General features: G+C 42.7%; 1 protein-coding gene across 1 annotated transcript in view; it reads right to left on the bottom strand.

The window, feature by feature from the left end:
* Positions 1 to 21,649, bottom strand: part of GRIN2A (glutamate ionotropic receptor NMDA type subunit 2A) — a 1,843,544-nt gene that overhangs the window by 1,098,023 nt on the left and 723,872 nt on the right. The window lies entirely within an intron of this gene.

Genomic DNA, 21,649 nt, shown 5'->3' with positions numbered 1-21,649 from the left:
AAGGAGCACTCTGATTGGCTCAGAATATTCTTGATATTTTACAATACAAAATAATTGCGAATATTCGGCAAATGCGGAAGGAGCACTCTGATTGGCTCAGAATATTCTTGATATTTTACAATAGAAAATAAAAAGTGTTTTGCATTGGTGGTGATTCTTTACTCTATCCATCTGTCACAGCCGTTTGTCAATCAAACACCTTGAAGATTGAACACGTTCATGCTGCATGCTTTGGACTTTTTTTCACTTCACATATCAAAGACATTTTTATGAAAGATTATTTTTCTACTATTGGGACTATATTTCTTTATATATTTGTTTCACTGTGTATTTCACAAGTTATTTGCGCTTGCTTATTTTATAATTTGCCCACATGTCTTGTCACTAGACATATTTTTTATTCTTGTAGAGCGACTCCATTTTCTGTCTTGTATTAATTTATGTTGTATAACATTTTTGAGTTGCTGCTGTATTCTCCCCTTTTTTTAAGGTATGCGCAATTTTTTCCTTCTTACAAAAAAAAATAATATCAAACATACAAATATTCATAACAGAAACATACACAAAGCCCCCCCCTTTTGCATCAGAGACAATGAGAGTTCTCCTACCACAGTTATCGAAAATTCGCAATCATTTTCGCATTCGCATTAGCGAAAATTCGCAATTTTTTTTTTTTATATTCGGCAACATAAAAGGATCGCCTCAGCTTAGCTACTCGGCCCAGGGTCTCTAATCATACCAGCAATGCTTTTAGACGTCGATAGGATGTGATCTGTTTTAAAAATAAAATTGAAAAAATGTGAATATTCAGAATCGCGAATATTCACCCCGAAATTCAAAATATATCGCGAATACTCGAATATGCCATATTCGAGCCGAATATTCGCAATACGAATATTCGTGAGCAACACTACTATTCCATAGCGAATATCTATGGCCCAAACAAATATCCTATAAAATTTCTTAAGAGGATCATCGAGAGGTTCATGGATTTCAAGATAGGCAGGGTAATTATGGCCGGGGACATGAATCTCTGTCTGGACCCAGATGTCGATTGTACGTCACGTGCGCAGCGAGTTGGGAATGTACAACGGAAATCACTTAAAAATAAACTACATCAACACCAATTGATGGATGTTTGAAGAATATAACATCTGAAAATACGTGACTACTCATTCCACTCAGCTGTACACGGGACGTATTCAAGAATCAGATCATGCTCCTGTATCAATTAATTTAAAAATAGTTGGAACAGATGGAAAATAGATGGAACACAAAAGAGTAATAGTATGGAGATTCAACGAAGATCTAATACAAGACAAAGAGGTCGTAGATAGGATTAAAAGGGAATTAGAACTGTATTTTAAAGCAAATAGCTCAGAACATATGTCAGAATCATTAGTATGGGAGGCTCATAAGGCCTACATTCGGGGCATCCTGATTGCAATTGGAACAGCAAAAAAAAAAAAAGAAAGCAGGAAGAAATGGGATGAGTTACATAAAACAATCTTTGATCTCGAACAGAGACACAAACAAACAGGCGATCATGAAGCTGAACGTACTGTTATTCTAAAAAGAGAGGAATTAAGGGACCTCATAGAACACGAAAATAGAGCGGCTCTCTATAGACTTAAGAAAGAGAGGTACCAATGGGGTGATCTGTCGGGAAAATATCTAGCCAAAATGTTAAAAAATAAATTATTTCAAAACATTAAAAAAGTTATTAAGTAGGTTTATATGGCGGAATAAAAAAACGCATATAAGCATGGTAATATTTACTAGAGATAAGGCACACAGAGGTCTGGGGGTACCGGACATTAACACATATTATATGGCCATTCACATGGCATGGGTGGTTGATTGGGTTAAAGAAAATAAAGACAAAATGTGGGTTAAACTGGAAAGCAGCCTAAATAAGTCAATGTTAGGGAAGGAGATTTGGATTCCGGCACACTTTAGACAGTCAAAAGAGCACATGCACATGATTACACGAACATCAATGTCAATATGGGATAGGGTACACAAAAAGGAAAAATGGGGATATAATTCCCCATACAGGGCTTTTATACACACATCCATACCAGGCCTATTTTGGCACTTCTCTCCTACATGTACAAATCATAATTTTTTTGCTAGAAAATTACGCAGAACCCCCAAACATTATATATGTTTTTTTAGCAGACACCCTAGGGAATAAAACGACTGTCATTGAAACGTTTTATCTTGCACGGTATTTTTCAAACGCCTTTTTTTTGGAAAAAATTGTTTCATGAATTAAAAAAATAACAAAACAGTAAAGTTAGCCCAATTTTTTTGTAAAATATGAAAGATGATGTTACACCGAGTAAATAGATACCTAACATGTCACGCTTTAAAATTGCGCACACTCATGTAATGGCTCCAAACTTCGGTACTTAAAAATCTCCATAGGCAACGCTTTGAATTTTTTTACAGGTTACCAGTTTAGATTTACAGAGGAGATCTAGTGCTAGAATTGTTGCTGGCACTCTAACGCACGCGGCGATACCTCACATATGTGGTTTAAACGGCGTTTACATACGTCGGCGGGACTTGCGTGTGCGTTCGCTTCTGCGCGTGAGCTACTGGGGACAGGGGCGTTAAGATTTTTTTTTTTATTTCTTTTTTTTTTTACATATTTATTTCTTTTTTTACACTTTTTTTTATTATCACTTTTATTCCTATTACAAGGAATGTAAACATCCCTTGTAATAGGAATGTGTGTGACAGGTACTCTTTATGGAGAGATGGGGGGTCAATAAGACCCCACATCTCTCCTCCAGGCTGGAAAGCATGAAATCGGTGAAACAAAATTCACCGATCTCATGCTTGCTGTTGCTTAGCAGCCGCAATTGCGGCTTTGTTTACTTACGGGGACCCGGGCGTGACGTCATCAAATCGCGCCCGGGTCCTCCGACGGTCATAGAAATGACTGGTGACCAGTCATCTCTATGCTTCCTGCCAGCGCCGGACGATTCGTTCTCCGGGCCCCCGATGGCACGGGAGAGCCCGGAGAAGCACCGGATGGCTGCGGGAGGGGGGGGATGTCCCCTCCCGCCGCCTGTAAGAATGATCTAGTGGTGGAACCGCCGATATGATCATTCTTACGTTGTGCAGAATCGCCGGCACAAGAGAAGGATATCTAAATGATGCCTCTAGCTGCAGGCATCATTCAGATATCCACCCGCAAAGCCCATGTTTAAGTTGAATAGGTGACGATATTCACAGCTGAAACATTTCGTGGAATCCCTCCCTTATCCGATTAGGTCAGAGGGAAATTTGCTCCCATTAGAGCGTCTGTGTTTGGCGCCGAACGGAAGGGGCGGGATTTCCCCGATTTATAAAATACTGACGTGTTTAAAAAATCTGGGGCCACCTCCGTATATTAAAAAATTGGTTGAAGAGTTGGATACAGGTGAAACTGAGATAGATGTTGGGAAAATATTAAAGATGGTGCATATTACATCAACCAATTGTGGGCTGACTGAAATGAATTTTAAATGTCTAGCACGCTGGTATATAACCCCGGATATAGCACATCACTATCAAAGGGAGACCTCCAAGTTTTGTTGGAGGGGCTGTGTGGAACCCGGAACTATGTCACATCTCTATGGTGGACGTGTCCAAAAATTAAAATATACTGGAATAAAGTTATAGTTGTAATCGAGGAAATCACAGGAATTAAAATACCTGCTGACCCGTGGGTTTGCTTGTTTCATGGCACAAAAATGCCTATTAAACAATATATGAGAACCTTGCTTCCCCATTTCCTAAATGCAGCGAAGTGTTTGATTCCCAGACAGTGGAAGGATCCTAAGAGCCCAACGGTGAGGAACTGGCTCTGTAAAATAAATTATATCTATTATACCGAACAGCTTAGGTTTATGGGGGAGAAAGGAGAAGGGGGATTTAAATTGAAATGGCAGGATTGGGTCAAATATAAGCTATCACAAAGAAATGTAGATAGGATGGTATAGAGCGGGAAGGACAATTAGCAATTAGAAAATGGAGACACGATGCGGGATGGATGTTCGGAGAGAGGGGGGCGGGTTGGGGTGGAGGGAATTGGGGAATTCGTAATAACCGGAAACTTAAGCATTTTTTGTATTTTTGTATTTTTATTCTGGGGCCCGAATAGGCTCTTTGGGGGTAATCCACAAAAGGGATACGCCGGCGTATCTACTGATAAGCCGTCGTATCCCTGTTTCTATCTATGGAACTGATCCACAGAATCAGTTTACCATAGGTAGGCAGAAGATCCGACATGTGTAATTGAATTACACTGTCGGATCTTAAGGATGCAATTCTAGGCCGGCCGCTAGGTGGCAAAGCCATTGCGGCCGGCCTAGAATATGCAAATGAACACTTACGGAGATCCACGAACGTTCCGACGGGCCCGTCGCTCTAAATCTACGTCGTTTACGTCGAGTTACGCCGCGTAAAACTAGGGCTGAGCCCTAGTTCCCTTAAGCCATGTTAAGTATGGCCGTCGTTCCCGCGTCAAAATTTTAATTCTACGTCGTTTGCGTAAGACGTTCGTGAATGGCGCTGGACGCCATTTACGTTAACGTCTAAGCAAATGACGTCGAAACGACGTCAGTTAGCGCAATGCACGTCGGGTAAGTTACCCGACGGAGCATGCACAGTACGTCCAGCGCGGGAGCACGCCTAATTTAAATGGGACTCGCCCCATTAGATTCGGCACGCCTTGCGCCGGACACATTTAAGTTACACCGCCGCAAATTTCAAGGTAAGTGCTTTGTGGATCGGGCACTTAGGGAGAAATTTTGCGGCGGTGTAACTTAAATCGGAAGATTTAAGTTGCGCCCGATATTTGTGGATTTGGCCCTTTATATCTATACATATGCATGTAATAAACAAAGCTTTGAAGCAATTTCCTACTATGATGTGAACTAGGATGGAGACAGCGAATGAACGCAAAACTGATTAAGTCTCCTGATAGAGTTCTCTGAGGTAAAAAAAAAAAAAAACAATCTTTGAAGTCTAAAAATGAAGGCTTCATGCACACTGTGCTTTAGAAATTCTGCTTTTGGGGGCATTTTTTTCCTACCTCTAAATGCCCTCTATGTTAGCCTATGTCCATGCACACATAAGGCATTTAGAGGCAGGAAAAAAACACTACCAGTGCATCCAGAAGCAGCGATATTTCCGCAGAAAAAAAACACTTGACGCATGTAAACACATGTTAACGAGTCTAGATACATTTACATACATCAAATGTTTTTTCTGCCAAAACGCTGCTGAATATATCTTAAAATTAGAAAAAATGGCTTTGAAATAACAGAGCTCAACTCTTTGAGGACATATGGGTGTATGCCATTTCGTACAGGTGCTTTATTCACCATTACTTTGTCAATATGTTTCTGGACCACATATCTGGACCAGAGACAAAGAGACATCATTTTGCCCCTGTACAAATCATTTGTAAGACCTCATCTAGAATATCTTATGCAGCAACTCATGCACTTAGTGACACATTTGTTTAAATGAGTTAATTTTAAATAAAGTAACCCAAATAAATGAAATAAAATAAATGAGAAAGCCACAATCCACAATGTGCCTCTATTCAAACACTAACAACAGATTAAAAATGTAGATGCACTAAATCCACCAATATTAGACCAAATATGTAAAAGAATTCAACACACTAAATCGTATAACAAAAGTGCACTTTATATTATATATTTTGCACAATATACGGGATAGAGATGTGAACAGGTTGGAGGAGACTTGCTTTGCTCACAAATGTGTATATATAATTTTGTATATGACTTCTAAATTGTTAATCTCAACTAGAATATGCAGTTCAGTTTTGGGCACAAGTTTACAAAAGGGATATTGGAGATCTGGAGAAATTGCAGAGAAAGGCAACCAGACTGAAAATGGAGGAGCTCAACAATAAGGAAAGATTAGCTGAACTGATAATAAGAGATTAAGGTGGGACATGATCAACATTTATAAATAAATAAGTGGTCCATATAGTGAACTTGGTGTAGAGTTATTCATTTTAAGGTCATCACAAGGGACAAGAGGCACTTTTTACGCCCTAGGAAAAGATATTTAACCTCCAAATATAAAAAGACTTCTTCACAGTAAAAGCTGGGAAAATGGGGAGCTGGTTCTGGCCAGCTCAGTAGATTTTTGTTTTTAAAGTCCCGTATTCTTGATATAATTTTATAATATAATATAACTGGGTACTAAAATTTGTAGGTAAAGTTGATCCAGGGAATACCCAATTACATCTTGGGGGATCAGGAAGGATTTTTTCCCTCACTGGAGCAAATTTGATCATGCTTTATTGTTTTTTTTTTCTTCCTCTGGATCAACTGTGGGTATAGGTTTGTGTATTTGGAGGTATACTATTTACATGTGTGTTTTGTTTGTTTTGTTTGTTTGTCTGTGGGTTGAACTGGATGGACTTTTCTTTCAACCAGACTAACTATGTAACAATATCAAAATGTCAATGGTATCCCCATTATGAACTTGAGCTCCCTCATTTTCCTTTGTTTACACAAAACTGGAGACGGTATCTAATACACTTGCTTCCTTTTTGTACCAAGTCACCAACTCTAATGCCGCGTAGACACGCCCTTTTTTCATGACGAGAAAAATTCAATTTTTTAAATTGGTCATTAAAAACAATTGTGTGGAGGCTCCAGAGCATTTTTCTTGACGTGAAAAATGGGCATTAAAAATATAGAACATGCTCTAATTTTTCACATTGTTTTTCACATAGTGAAAAACGGTCGTGTGTAGGCTTTAACGATGGGAAAAAAACAGGTTTGCTCAGAAGCAAGTTATGAGACGGGAGCGCTCGTTCTGGTAAAACGAGCGTTTGTAATGGACATAGCACATTCGTCACGCTGTAACAGACTGAAAAACACGAAGACTGAAAAGCGCAAAACGTCTCTCACCAAACTTTTACTAACACGAAATTAGAAAAAGCAGCCCAAAGGGTGGCGCCATCCAAATAGAACTTCCCCTTTATAGTGCCGTCGTACGTGTTGTATGTCACCTCGCTTTGCTCGAGCATTTTTTTTTTCACGATCGTGTGTATGCAAGGCAGGCTTGATAAGAATCACTTTGAGAAAAACGTTGTTTTTCCATGACATTAAAAACGGTCGTGTGTACGCGGCATAAGGCTGCTTTCACACTGAGGCGCTTTACAGGCGCTATAGTTCTAAAAATAGCGCCTGTAAAGCACCTCTCCTTTCACTGCTCCTAAAGCACCCCTGCGCATTCAAATTAATGGGCAGAGCCACTGAAGTGTTGTTAAAGCGACGGCAAAGCACCACTACAGCGGTGCTTTGCGAATGCCAGTAACCCTATTTAGGCCGTTACCGGGGGGTTAAAAGCTCCCCGCTAGTGGCCGAAAAGCACTGCAAAAACGACGGTAAAGTAAAAAAAGACGGTAAAAAAGACGGTAAAAATAACGGCGCTTTACCGCCATTCTCCCAACGCCCCAGTATGCAAGTAGCCTTAATTATCTTGTAAATTTCATACAGTATATACTTATACCTGACCATTTTACTATTAATATATTATAAAGAACTTTTGGGGGTTTGTCCTGCTCTCTTTTGCAACCATTCATTTTAAAAAATGTGTGCCCTTGATTTCCTTTTTACATTTTGTGCTATATTGTTTTTCATGATGACAGTATTCCTTAATTTTTATATTTTAAAAATGCTCTTTCGTATTAACTTGTCGTTTTTTTCCCCCTTTTTAAATGCATTGTCCACAAGAATATATTTTGCGGTATGTTTACATACAATCAATCTGAATCATCCCCATTTCTGTTCTGTGGTCTTCGATGTCAATATGAGGGATCCCAGTCTAAATCTTAGCATCCCTCAGCTGTTAAATGTGAAGATTCTCTTTACAAACATTCATGCATATTTTGTTTAAGTTTCACACTGCATAAAATGACCCATTTAAAATGTATATTTATAAAATAACTTCTAAATTCTACCACTTAGGTAAATGAATTTAGGAACCCATTACTTTAAATATGCAGCAAAACGCTTTCATGTGACTGAAAGAATTTGCATTTTCAGAGCTAATTTATAGCATCCAGCATTATCTCAATATGACATGAAGGATTAGCTTTCACCATACGATTGAGTGCTAGTGAGATATGCAAATTTAATTGTTCTTTTCTAATTCATTTTGGCCAAGAGTGACTACAGAACAACTATGGTCAAAATGATGCGTATGGTGCACATTCTTCAGTTTACAACAGTCATAGGGTCTGTGTGTTTTTGAATTTAAGTGTTTATTTGGGGTTTATCCATTTTAAGCTGGATTTAAACTTTGAGCTGTGAAAGTGTATGCTGCTTTGTACATTTTTAGAGTGTGGCATGCATTTTTGCAGATTTTTTTCCACATGCTAAAATACATTTTTAAAGTACAAAACATATTTGTACCAAAATTCCCTGCATGCATCTTGCATTTCCTGCCTGCAAAAATAAAAAAATAAATGATGTGCTGTGTTAAAGTGTAATAAAATGCTCTATATATGCATTTAACTTCATTACTATAAATTTTCCTAAACTGCCCGCAAACACACATGCAGCAAAATTCCTGCAGACGTATGTTTATGGTCGTTACCCTCTGACCGAGAGAGATGTGGATCACATAAACACGCGACAAGACTTACAACATAAATAGACCTGAAGTGTGGCTTGGTGGTCTGGTCAGTATGCCAAGAAAAGGGGGCATACCCAAGGTAAGTAATGGGTAGTTAATTGAAGAAGGATATGCTGAGAAGTGCCCTGAAAAAGGGAAGGGCGGGAGGGTGTCGAATGCGATTGAATATGCAGACTCACGGACATGAGGTGAGCTGGAAAGAGTCGGCCCAGTGACGTGTAGTACCGCACACTGAACCGACAAAGAGCATGTGTGAGTGGGCTGCTTAAATACCCTCCGGGCTCCTCCCATAAACTCAGGCCACCATACTGGCCTTCTTATTTATGGTCGTTACCCTCTGACCGAGAGAGATGTGGATCACATAAACACGCGACAAGACTTACAACATAAATAGACCTGAAGTGTGGCTTGGTGGTCTGGTCAGTATGCCAAGAAAAGGGGGCAAAAGACTCAGATAGGGAAATAGTTTATATTGATTTCTTGTATTTATTTAGCCAGCTTGGTAAAGGCTTGTGCCATTCCTTCATGAGGATTTGGGATGTATGTGGCAAAACAAGGAGACTTCCATCAGCCTGGTATCTTGATTACGTAGTCTGGTACTCCCTGTTGGGAGGCAACTGAGGCGGGAGGCAACTGAGGCTGCTCCAAAGAATGTCTAGAGAACTGACTGGGGTTTGAAGCCCAAGTTACTTAGGAGGATTCTGACATGCTTGACACACTGGCTGACACTCAGGGAGCTGGTATAGAAAGGGTAGCAACGAGCTACCATCAGATTGGCTGGGTAGATGGAGCAGTAGTGGGTCGAGCACCGTCACTGGGCATCAGGCGTTGTCAGTCTGAAACAGGTTGATGTCAACCCTCAGGGGCTGGTTTGTTGCGTTTGCAGACTCTGAGAGTGTAGTGGTTCGAAAGCGAGTCGGGTGGCGTCGGAGCAGTGTGTGACTGCCGGAGCCGCTGACTAAATTCACTAGGTTGTAGGGAACCGTAGAAGGCCTGGTAGATGGCTGTTCGGGTGACTAGTCTGGGCAAAGCCCTAAACAGGGAATGAGTAAGGATTTTAGACATGTCCCTAAAGATGGGACTCTTGAAAGGTAGGCGCTTGCCACTGACTACAGGTTGGTGCTTCTGTATGCCCTGTAGGAGGGACTTGACTACATGGGCTCGAGAATACTGACGGTTAACTGGGGTCCTGTAGGGACAGGAAATGCTGGATGCCATCTAGATATGGCGTGATAGTATTGAGAAATGGTCAGCTGCATGTGGCAATACGATATGAAGGCTAGGATGTGTCCAACTGCTGCTTCGGGGCAAGGGGCCAAAAATTTGCGATTAGTGTTCCAAGCAGTGCGATAGGCCTTCAGTGTGTTGAGTGCCAAGGAGTGGTTAATAAGTTGGATTGCGTTGGTGAGATGTGACTTCAGTCCATCGTCAGCAATGTCCATGGTGGGACAGGGATAGTTGTTGGGTCGGCTCCAGGCTCTTGCTGGAAAAAACATCCATTCCAAGGTTGGAATAGGAAAGCGCATCAGCTGCTTTTTGCATTTGCCTGAAAAAAGGTCTACATAAGATATTAACTGGTGACGGAGTGACAGCTGCGCGAGCCTGCGCAGGAAGTGATGGGGAGTGACTTAGATCTACCTTAATTGATGATGTCAGCTGTGGCCTGATTGTCTGTGGTGAAGAACAGTGTCTGTCCTGTTCAAGTGTGGTCCCAGACCTGGGCAGCTGCCACGATGGGGTGCAGCACGAGGTGTGATGAAGACTGGGTGAAAACTTTTAAGAGAATTTCTGGGGGCCAAGTTTTGGAGAACCAGTGGCGGCCTAAAAATGGCTGCAAAAGCCTTTGGTGGCTCAGCTGACACTGCCAGGATGAAGATTGAAATGCTGTTCTATCAGGTGGGGAAGTTGTCCCACATAGCTAAGTCTGCTACTGATGCTTGGTCTAGTTTGAGAACTTGGACTGGATCTTGCATTGGTGTGAGAAAATCAAGACAACACACAGGTGCTCAACAAGACGATATACATGCACTCGCAGGCCAACGTGCACTCGCAGGCCAACGTGCACTCGCTGGTGCTGGATGAAAACCTGAACCAACCGCAGGGAAAAAACACAGAGAAAAGATGAGCGGCACGCGCGCCACTGAAGACGAACGGCCAACTGGGCGCCACTGTGTGTCTGTGTGGCTGATCGTTTGTCACTGAGGTGTGTTTGCAAGTTTAGTTTGTATTCGGGTTTGCACGTAGGTGCCTGCCGCAAAGTGTTTTATACTACTGCAGACAATATTGTGCGGTTGCAAGGGTGTCAGTGAGTGTCAGGTTGCTGGGACGATATTGTGTGGTTGCAGGGGCCTTGAGTATGAAGGTTTGTTTTGAGACGGCATTGCGTGGTTGCAAGGGTCTCAGTCTGGTTTGCTGAGACGATATTGCGTGGTTGCAAGGGTCTCAGTCTGGTTTGCGTTAGACGATATTGCGTGGTTGCAAAAGGTCTCGATGAGTGTGGCGCTGCTGAGACGGTATTGCATTTGCAAGGGTCTGAACTACGGTGTGAGGCTGCTGAGACGGTATTGCGTGGTTGTAAGGGTCTCGATGAGTGTGGGGCTGCTGAGACGGTATTGCGTTTGCAAGGGTCTCAACAATGGTGTGAGGCTGCTGAGACGGTATTGCGTGGTTGCAAGAGTCTTGATGAGTGTGGGGCTGCTGAGACGGTATTGCATTTGCAAGGGTCTGAACTATGGTGTGAGGCTGCTGAGACGGTATTGCGTGGTTGCAAGGGTCTCGATGAGTGTGGGGCTGCTGAGACGGTATTGCGTTCGCAAGGGTCTCAACAATGGTGTGAGGCTGCTGAGACGATATTGCGTGGTTGCAAGGGTCTCAGTCTGGTTTGCTGAGACGATATTGCGTGGTTGCAAAAGGTCTCGATGAGCGTGGCGCTGCTGAGACGGTATTGCATTTGCAAGGGTCTGAACTACGGTGTGAGGCTGCTGAGACGGTATTGCGTGGTTGCAAGGGTCTCGATGAGTGTGGGGCTGCTGAGACGGTATTGCGTTTGCAAGGGTCTCAACAATGGTGTGAGGCTGCTGAGACGGTATTGCGTGGTTGCAAGAGTCTTGATGAGTGTGGGGCTGCTGAGACGGTATTGCATTTGCAAGGGTCTGAACTATGGTGTGAGGCTGCTGAGACGGTATTGCGTGGTTGCAAGGGTCTTGATGAGTGTAGGGCTGCTATGATGGTATTGCCTCTGCATTGGTCTCAACAATAGTGTGAGGCTACTGAGATGGTATTGCGTGGTTGCAAGAGTCTTGATGAGTGTAGGGCTGCTGAGACGGTATTGCGTTTGCATGGGTCTCAACAACGGTGTGAGGCTGCTGAGACGATTTTGCATGGTTGCAATGGTCTCAACAGGTGTCAGGTTGCTGGGCCGAGATTGTGTGGTGACAATTTTTCTATATTTTTCTGCACTTTTTATATTTCTTTTTGCTACGTTTTGTAAGGGTCATGTGTTGCAAGGGTCTTAACAAGGGTGTCAGGCTGCTGAGACAATTTTGTGTGCTTGCAAGAGTCTCCATGAGTGTGGGGCTGCTGAGACGGTATTGCGTTTGCAAGGGTCTTAACAAGGGTGTCAGGCTGCTGAGACAATTGTGTGCTTGCAAGAGTCTCCATGAGTGTGGGGCTGCCGAGACGGTATTGCGTTTGCAAGGGTCTTAACAAGGGTGTCAGGCTGCTGAGACAATTTTGTGTGCTTGCAAGAGTCTCCATGAGTGTGGGGCTGCTGAGACGGTATTGCGTTTGCAAGGGTCTCAACAAGGGTGTCAGGCTGCGGAGACGAATTTTGCGTCGTTGCAACGGTCTCAACAGGTGTCAGGTTGTGGGGCTGAGATTGTGTGGTGGCAATTTTTTTTTTTTTTTTTATTATATTTTTTTCCTGCACTTTTTTTTTTTTTTTGCGTTTTTTTTTTTTTTTTTAATATTTTTTTTTTTTTTTTTTAAATTTATTTATTTATTTATTTGTAAGGGTCATGTGTTGCAAGGGTCTTAACAAGGGTGTCAGGCTGCTGAGACGATTTTGTGTGGTTGCAAGAGTCTCGATGAGTGTAGGGCTGCTGAGACGGTATTGCGTTTGCAAGGGTCTCAACAAGGGTGTCAGGCTGTGGAAACAAATTTTGCGTAGTTGCAACGGTCTCAACAGGTGTCAGGTTGCTGGGCTGAGATTACGTGGCGGCAATTTTTTTTTTTTTTTTTTTTTTTTTTTTTATATATATTGTTTTTTTTCCTTTTTTTTTTTTTTTTTTTTGCATTTTGTAAGGGTCATGTGTTGCAAGGGTCTCAGCAAGGGTATCAGACTGCTGAGATGATTTGCATGGTTGCAAGGTCTCAATCAATAAGAATTGGGTTACTGAGAAAGGATAGAAACACCTGGTTTGTTTGTACCTTAAGCAAGCAGTATAAGGTAAAAGGACAACGCCTGTTTGAATCGTAGGTTCCATAGGGGCCACTAATGAACGATATGGGAGAGAACGAATGGTAGCAAATTGATAAGACATAAGGCATGTGTAAATCTTACTTGCGACAGTGGGCCATGCGAGTGAGTTTGCGGCGGACTGTGGCTGGAGTGAAACATGTCGGGAACGTGTAGCGTGATGCCGTGCATGGGGCAAAACAACAAGGTTTGGTGTAGAAAATAGAACACGAGAAGTACGTATCAATGCTTTGTAAGCTCCACTGCTGGAACCAAACATATGGTACAGGTGACACCATGAGTGGCCACGAATTTGACATAACAAATAAGCTAACTAATCCTACCTGGGACAGTGAACGTGCGACTGGGTTTGCTTTGGACTGGAGTGGATGTGCAACACATCCCAAGAGTGTGGTGTGGCGCCATGCATGACGCACAGGCAATAACTTTGGTAAATAAATAAAAGAGAAGAGCCGTGTACAAGCAATTCGTAAGTTCCGCTGTGGGAACTAAAACACACGACATGGGGGAAACAATGAATGACAACGGTAGAAAGTATGCAATGTATGTGATACAAAATGGTTGTAAAATGCATGAAATGAATCCGATACGAATTGATAGTAAGGAGTATTGAACGAATCTGATACGAATTGGTTGTAGAGTGTATGCTACCCCTTGCTTTGAAACCGAACACCTACCAACCACCCATCCCCCCAGGCTAATCAAGTGCAGAGAAGGCACCATGTGAGTCCAATTACCACCTCAATCTGCCAAAGAACCCATACAAACACATGCTAATCTCCAAATGGATTTACAAATGAATTGTATGTTTGGCAGAAGGAAGTTGCAAATGTACTATGCCTGAGCCAAATGATGTTGAAACATGAGCAACAGTAACTCAGAAGCAGATTTTTTCCAAAAGGGATGCAGGATAGGAAGCATAACGAATTGCAAGATTGCACAAGATACGAAAAGGTTTGAATCCTACCTGCGACAGTAAGCGGGAACCGCCGGCGAAGACCATGAAGGGAGAAGCCGCAAAGCGCTTGCGATGTCGAATGCGATTGAATGCGCAGACTCACGGACATGAGGTGAGCTGGAAAGAGTCGGCCCAGTGACGTGTAGTACCGCACACTGAACCGACAAAGAGCATGTGTGAGTGGGCTGCTTAAATACCCTCCGGGCTCCTCCCATAAACTCAGGCCACCATACTGGCCTTCTTATTTGTCATTTCCTTCCAGTAGTCCACTGTGTTATATTGCTTGGAAAGACAGCCTAAATTATATTTCAGATACTCGTAGAGCAAAATGCAAATTCCATTCTCTGGTATTTTTTTAAGGAACAGCAATGTTTTTAGTGAAAAAATAAGTCCTAAAGAGAAATGTTCACTGTTCATAAGTTTCCTTTTCAGCCTTTTGCAAAAAATCTACTAAGTAAATGATGACTACTATAGAACAGCCTGTTGTGGCTTCTCAGAGTGAAATCTCAATTAATGCCTTATTGGGATTTTTTTTTATCAAAAATATGAAGATATTTGATTTTTTTATTGGCTAGGTTTTATAGTCGAAAGTAAAAAATATTGTTTTTTTTTTTCAAAATTGACGGTCTTTTGTTTGTTTATAGCGCAAACAATGAAAAATGCAGTGGTGATCAAATACCACCAAAAGAAAGCTCTATTTGTGGAAAAAAGTATACAAATGTTATTTGGGCACAGTGTGGAATGAGCAGGCAATTGTCAGTTAAAGCAACACAGTGGGCCGGATTCAGAAAGAAGATACGACGGCGTATCTCCTGATACGCCGTCGTATCTCTGAGTCCGGCCGTCGTATCTATGACAGATCTGACAGGTGTAAGTGACTTACACCGTCGGATCTTAGGCTGCAATTCCAGGCCGGCCGCTAGGTGGCGCTTCCATATCTTTTACGCGTTGAATATGCAAATGAGCATTTACGCCGATTCAGAAACGAAAGACCTCCCGGCGCTTTTTTTTTATGTCGTTTGCGTTCGGCTTTTTCCGGCGGAAAGTTACCCCTGCTATAGCAAGGGTAAGTGCGGCGTATCCTATGTTAAGTATGGCCGTCGTTCCAGCGCCGAGTTTGGAATTGTTTACGTTGTTTGCGTAAGTCGTTTGCGAATACGTCCGGACGTAATTTACGTTAACGTCGAAACCAATGACGTCCTTGCGACGTCATTTGGAGCAATGCACGCTGGGAAAATTTGCGGACGGCGCATGTGCTGTTCGATCGGCGCGGGGACGCGCTTGATTTAAATAGTACATGCCCCCTAGCCGCGAAATTTGAATTCCGCCGGGGGATTTACGATACGCCACCGCAACTTTAGAGGCAAGTGCTTTCTGAATAAAGCACTTGCCTCAAAAAATTGCGGCGGCGTAACATAAATGAGATAGGTTACGCGGATCTAAAGATCCGCTAACCTATCTGTATCTTGCCCAAAATGTCAAAAAATGGCCTGGTCATGAAGGGGGGGAAAACTTCCCATGGTCAAATGGTTAAAAAAAAGGTTTTGTGTGGAGTTAGGATGTAACATCAACACTCCAAAAAAACAAGTTGACAAAATACATGGCTTTTCATGTTGTAATAGAGTCTACTGCATCAAATATGCCAGTTTTGCACGTTTTTGTTATGCTACAGTTTGAAATTTCTGGGAACTGTCCACAGCATAATAAATGAAGGGGAAAATGAACATCAAATTACAGCTGTCGCTGGCAAACTGAGGCAAATTGGAGTTTCTTGAGTTCAGCCAACTTTGAAAAATCTTCCCTGACGCTCTTGATGCAATCTGTAACACTGATGGAGCTAATGTGGGTTTAATTGTTATACAGTATATTATGGAAATGTTAACATATAGATGAACTCCAAATTAACACAGCTCTGTATTTATTATTAGGTCATTACATTTCCTTTAAATGCAAGCACCTGAATTTAACTTATTACTGTATTTATCGGTGTATAACACGCACTCTAACTTTAAGTGGGAAGTTTCAGGGAAAACACTTTCCACAGCCCCCTGCATATAACACACAGGTACAGTTTACCCTCTATTTTCAGGGTAAAAAAATGTTATACGCCAATAAATACAGTATTAACCTCTTAGGCCCTGTACACACGGGCATGAATCTTATCAGGAAAAACCTGTCGTTTTCCCTGAAGAGATTCTTGGCAAGAATCTCTTGCCGCCTGATACACACTGACCTTTCAAAAGAACCGCGGTTCTCTTGAAAGGCAAAAACGCAGTGACGTCATCTCATACGACGAGAATGCGCTCGTCACATTCGATGCCGTCGCCGCCATCTTGCTTCACCCTACCTATGCCGTGGAAGCTACCGCGCATGCGTCAAAGTCATTTCGATCATGCACGGGTTTCCACGGCGACAGGTAAGTATACACACTCTCGGGTTTCTTGTCGGGAAACAGGCTGACAAGAATCTTAATGAGAAAAAAGAGAGCAGGTTCTCTTTTTTTTCTCGTCGAGATTCTGGCCAGATTTCCAGACGAGAAACCTGAAAGCCTCTTACACACGAATGGTTTTCTCGGCAAGAAGCAGTTTTCTTGCTGGTTTTTGACAAGGCTTTAGGCTGGGTTCACACATATTGAATGCGGGAAACAGCACGTTTCCAGTTTCTGCATAGCATGTCACTCGCAGGCAGTTTATACTGCCCTCTGTGAACTGCTGCTGCCCCCATATCAGTTGACAGATCGCAGTAGGGACTGTCAAATGGTACAATAATTGGATCGCATGGGTGTGAGCACCCAAAAAACGCCCCAAAAAAGGATCCTGCACCAGTTTGTATGGCGAAATTCACATCGCACAGACATTGCATGTGCTCTACACAGCAATGCGTTGTGAATCACATGCAATGTTTGTGTTTGCACCAGTGTGAACCAAATCTCATGACAGGAGATTGTGACTAGCTCGATCTGGAGCCAGTTCACATATCTCTGTTGCGGCTCCGGAGCGTCTTTGGTTCAGTTTCAGAGCCGAATTCAGGCAAAATTCGGCCCTGATTCGCCCCTAAAATATAGAACAGGGACGCACCGGACCCCTGCTGTGAGCCACATCGGTATTAGGTGTGAACCCATCCTTACAGTCCCTGTACAGAAGTGCACAGAGAAGGGAAAGCAGCAAAGTGAGCCATTTAAGTACACTGCAGTGCAAAGAGCATGGTTATACGAGTAGAAAACAGAGTGATGATCTCATCAGTCTGATGCTTCTCCTTTCACTATCCAGTCACAGGTGGAGACCTGTAGGGGAATGTTAGGTTGTAGCAGAGGAAAAACAGGTCTTTTGCCAGTCAAGATGGTGCTGCTTAGAGGGTTGTGTAAATAGCAAGTCTGAATGGGCATACAAATACTTTGGTAGGTTAAACAAATTCCTTGTGCTTTAACTCTGTAATTAGCTGTGTTGGCATTAGCAGTAAAGCGCCGCTAGTGGCCGAAGAAAGGGTTATAAGCGCCTGTGTTGCAGTGCTGCCAAAGCGCTTTGCAGGGCATTTTGCAGGGCATTTTGGGAGTGGTGTATAAACCGTCCCAAAGATGCTGCTTGCAGGCCTTTTTTTTCCGTCCTGCAAGCACACCGCCCCAGTGTGAAAGCACTCAGGCTTTTACACTGGGGAGGCATGAGAGGCACTTTCAGGCACTTTACAGGCGCTATGTTTAGCACTAAAATGCCTGAAAAGCACCCCAGCGTGAAAGGGGTCTTAGAGTTGCAAGGCAGGAAACACAAATACATTCACATCTGTCAGGATATTTAAACAACATTTTTCTTAAATGTTTCCCTATATTTGGTCTGGGCAAGCAGAGATCTTATTTTGCAATGCTGCACATTTTACTTTGTGGGAATGAGGGACACCTACTAGCAAATGTATGTAGGCATAAGACACACCCCTGCCACACCCCCTTAAAGGAAACGTAACCAAAAAAAAAGGTTAATTAAATCCACAAGGGACTTTTTTTACCACTACTATTCTTTTATATTGTTTTTTAAAATTTACAAATGCAGCAGTTTAGAAATTGGATGAAAGGTTTAGCTCTGGGAAACACTTTTTGAAAGATAGAAAGTGCATTTTATATTCAATTTTTTAGATCAGACCAAAATGAGGGACAAATGAGGAGGAAAGAGGGACAGAGGGACATTGCTCCAAATTGGAGACAGGCAGATAAATTTAGGCAGGCCTATGCTGCATGCAAAGCCTGCTTGTTTTGATCTGGGGGGCAGGGAGTGGTTAGTGTAGCAGTGGGTGTGACCACCTGTCCTTAGTTCTTGGGCACCTCCCCTGCTTCCAGGGAGAATATTGAGGAAGAGGGACAGGGCTGGAAATTGGAGTGACAGGGAGCTCATGTAAGGAGCCCTGACCAATCCCCAACTGGTATTGACAGGGGGCAGGCCTCCTACTTAAGCTCAGGTCCAGGCCACTGGAGGGAAATTGGCAGCTGGGTGAAGTGAAGAATGGAGTGTTAGACTGCAGAAGGAGGCCCACCCCCACCTCTCCTTACACAGTCATGGAGAAGGTGTCCTGGAACAGAGGAGCTGGAGAAGCAGTTGGTATGCACCACTGGGTAAACTCTTCATCAAGGACTCAGGGCAGGAGAAGTTTGGTGAGTGAGGCACAGTGGATATCTGGAGGCATACCAGGGGATCTGGGTGCAAGGCCAGAGGAGAGACTGTGGGGTTTTGTGTAAAATCGCTGTGGCCTGAGGGCACATGGTTTGCAGGAAGGACTGGTTGGGATCAGTAGTCCACCAACCATTTTTTGCTGCTAAATAACTAGGCCATCAAGAAGGGGTACTGCAGGACCCTGGCTTATCAGAATTCAGCAAAGTCAGCATCAGCCAGGTGTTAATCAAAGTGATCCCTGGTGCAGTCTTAAGATGATGGGGTGGAAAGACTAACGCTGTGGCAGTGAAGTTTGTGCAGGAGGAGAAGAGTCCTAGGAGTAACAGTCTGCAGGAGTTGTGCAGAGGAGAAAGTAAAGTTGAGACTGCCAAGGTTAGATTCCATAATTTTTCTAAGCGCTCTATCTAAGATATGCAAAGTGAAACTGATTCAACAATTCTTCAGTAAATATGGCAAGTGTGATCCATTCTATGGGCACCCCATACCCTTTCCCCAACCAAGTTATATCCCCAAATAAACAAAAACAAAACAAAAGCAAATGACTGTTCATTGTCTATTGAAGACTGGAGAGTGATGTATGAAGGTCTGGTAGCAGGGTGAATATGGTGGATGATAGTAACTAGTAGCAACCATCTGCTACATTTAGTTACATAAAAGGACTAGAGCCAGCATATTCCAGTACTTATATAACGTGTTTGAAGTAAAATCTGTTTGTTTTCTTTTTAAATACATTTTAATATAAAAAGGCAGACAAAAAAACAAATCCTAAATAATACTTTATCATTTTTGACTCTAGTCGGCTGACCAGTACTGATTTATTGGTAATATGGTGTTAATGGATGTACATGATCTTGAGATACTGATGTCAAAAGAATGTTTACATGGAGCTTCTGACTGGCTGAATGTCTGTCGCCCAAGGCACTATGACACTTTGACCAATGATTCAGTGTTGTCATGTAAACATCATAGTAAAATATGTTTTTTTTTATCAATTTCCATGATAGTGTGTAAGCAGAATTTTACAGTAAAGGTGTGTAAATAATATACTATAAGTCTGCTTTAAGGACAGATCCACAGTTGTAATGATGTCTACTGTATGTGGCATTTTCAGGTCAGAAGGAACTCATTTGCATTTGCTTTAGAAAAGTGTTTTTTTGTACAGTTGTATGCAAGCTGCTAGCTGTAAAAAAGATAAAATGAGATGTACACTCAAACATTGCACCTAGAATGTAGATGTGTGGGACTGGTAAAACGGCAGACTTGTTATATAAAAAAACAACATAGACATGTTTCATACTGTAGGCGTGCTGTGTTTTCTTATTTAATTTAGAAGATTATGCTTGTACTAAACTGATACATTTTCAGGGTATTCCTCCAAGCAGTGGCGGTGAGTGGTGCACTCTTCCAACGCAACCAAATCTCCCTGCGGGCATAGAAGGTAGAGTATGCTATAAACAATTTGGTGTACTTTCTCACCGTGGGGTCATCGGTCACATTCAGCAGTAGATACAAATTAACATACATCAATAGGAACTGCCCAAGCAAGTTTGATAAGATCTGGTCCTCCTGAATAGATTCCTGGGGATCCTTACAACTGGATGTGGCTCCACCCGATCCTGATCAGGATCCTTAGTTTAATCCTGCCTAGGGCTGGGTGGACCACAACCTGAGAGGCACCTGTGCATCCCCCCCTTCTTACCCCCTTTGGTAATCTCCTGACCTTTCTCCCCTTCTCATTCCTCGCCCCCCCCCCTTCTTTCCCCCCTCCCTTAAGTTTATCCAAGACTCACAGGTCTGGGTGAGAATATTCTCCTGGCTACATCTGTTAACCTTGTTCTCTTTGGTTTTGTTTGTTGCTCTATAGGATATGATTATAGGCTGAATACTGTACAGATGTATGTACACAATGTACACTACTTATACTTGTGCATTTTGTATGTTATGCGATAAATTGTGAACTGACATGTGTCTATTGACTTTTGAATACAGTTTATTTTGTCAAGAAAAAACTGATACATTTTAAATTTGAAAACAAATAAAATGATCAATTTATACACTGCAGCTAAATAGCTCTGACATCATTTTCATGAGTGAATAAAGCGGTTGTAAAGAAATAAAAAAAAAATAACAAACATGTTATACTTACCTCCACTGTGCAGCTCGTTTTGCACAGTGGCCCCGATCCACGTCTTCTGGGGTCCCTCGGTGGCTGTCTCAGGTCCTCCCGGCAAGAACTCGCATGGTGTGGAGTCCTTGTGGGCACGCTCCCGTGATAGAGCTATAGCCGCTCGCTGTATATCACTCAGCCCTGCCCCCCGGCGCGCCGCATCATTGAATGTGATTGACAGGGAGATGCATTAAGGTGAAATTTTTTTTACCTTTACAACCCCTTTAAGCGTGTGCACATTTCATAATAAGGTTTCACAAATACCTCACTACCAGAAATGAAGTTTCACAAACTTTTATCACAATTATTCCCTAGTTTTGTCATGTGCAAAAAAAAAAAGTTCCTATTTAAAGCTAGAGGGGAGTTGTCCGACACATGGAGAGTTAGGACGTGTGTTCAGGAGCTCCCACACACACCGCTTATCACTTATCACTTATCAGCTGATGCTGATGTCTCATACCACCGGCTGATGGAGTGCGCTTAATCCGTCAAGGCGGGACGCTGGAAGCTGGAAGCTGGATGCTGGATGTCGAGAGCTAAGGGAGCGGGGAGCTGAGAGCCGTGAGAGCCGTGAGACCCAACGAGTGACCAGTGACCAGCTGACCGGCCGGCTGACTGTCTGCATACCGCGCATACCGCGCATACCGCATACTGCATACCACAGCGTACCGCCCGCATACCTGCATACCCTGCGCACCGTAACGGAG

The sequence above is a fragment of the Rana temporaria genome, chromosome 6 (genome assembly GCF_905171775.1).
Source record: "Rana temporaria chromosome 6, aRanTem1.1, whole genome shotgun sequence".
NCBI lineage: Eukaryota > Metazoa > Chordata > Amphibia > Anura > Ranidae > Rana > Rana temporaria.
Note: the sequence above shows the minus strand (reverse complement) of the source record. Positions and strands in the feature narration are given on the sequence as shown.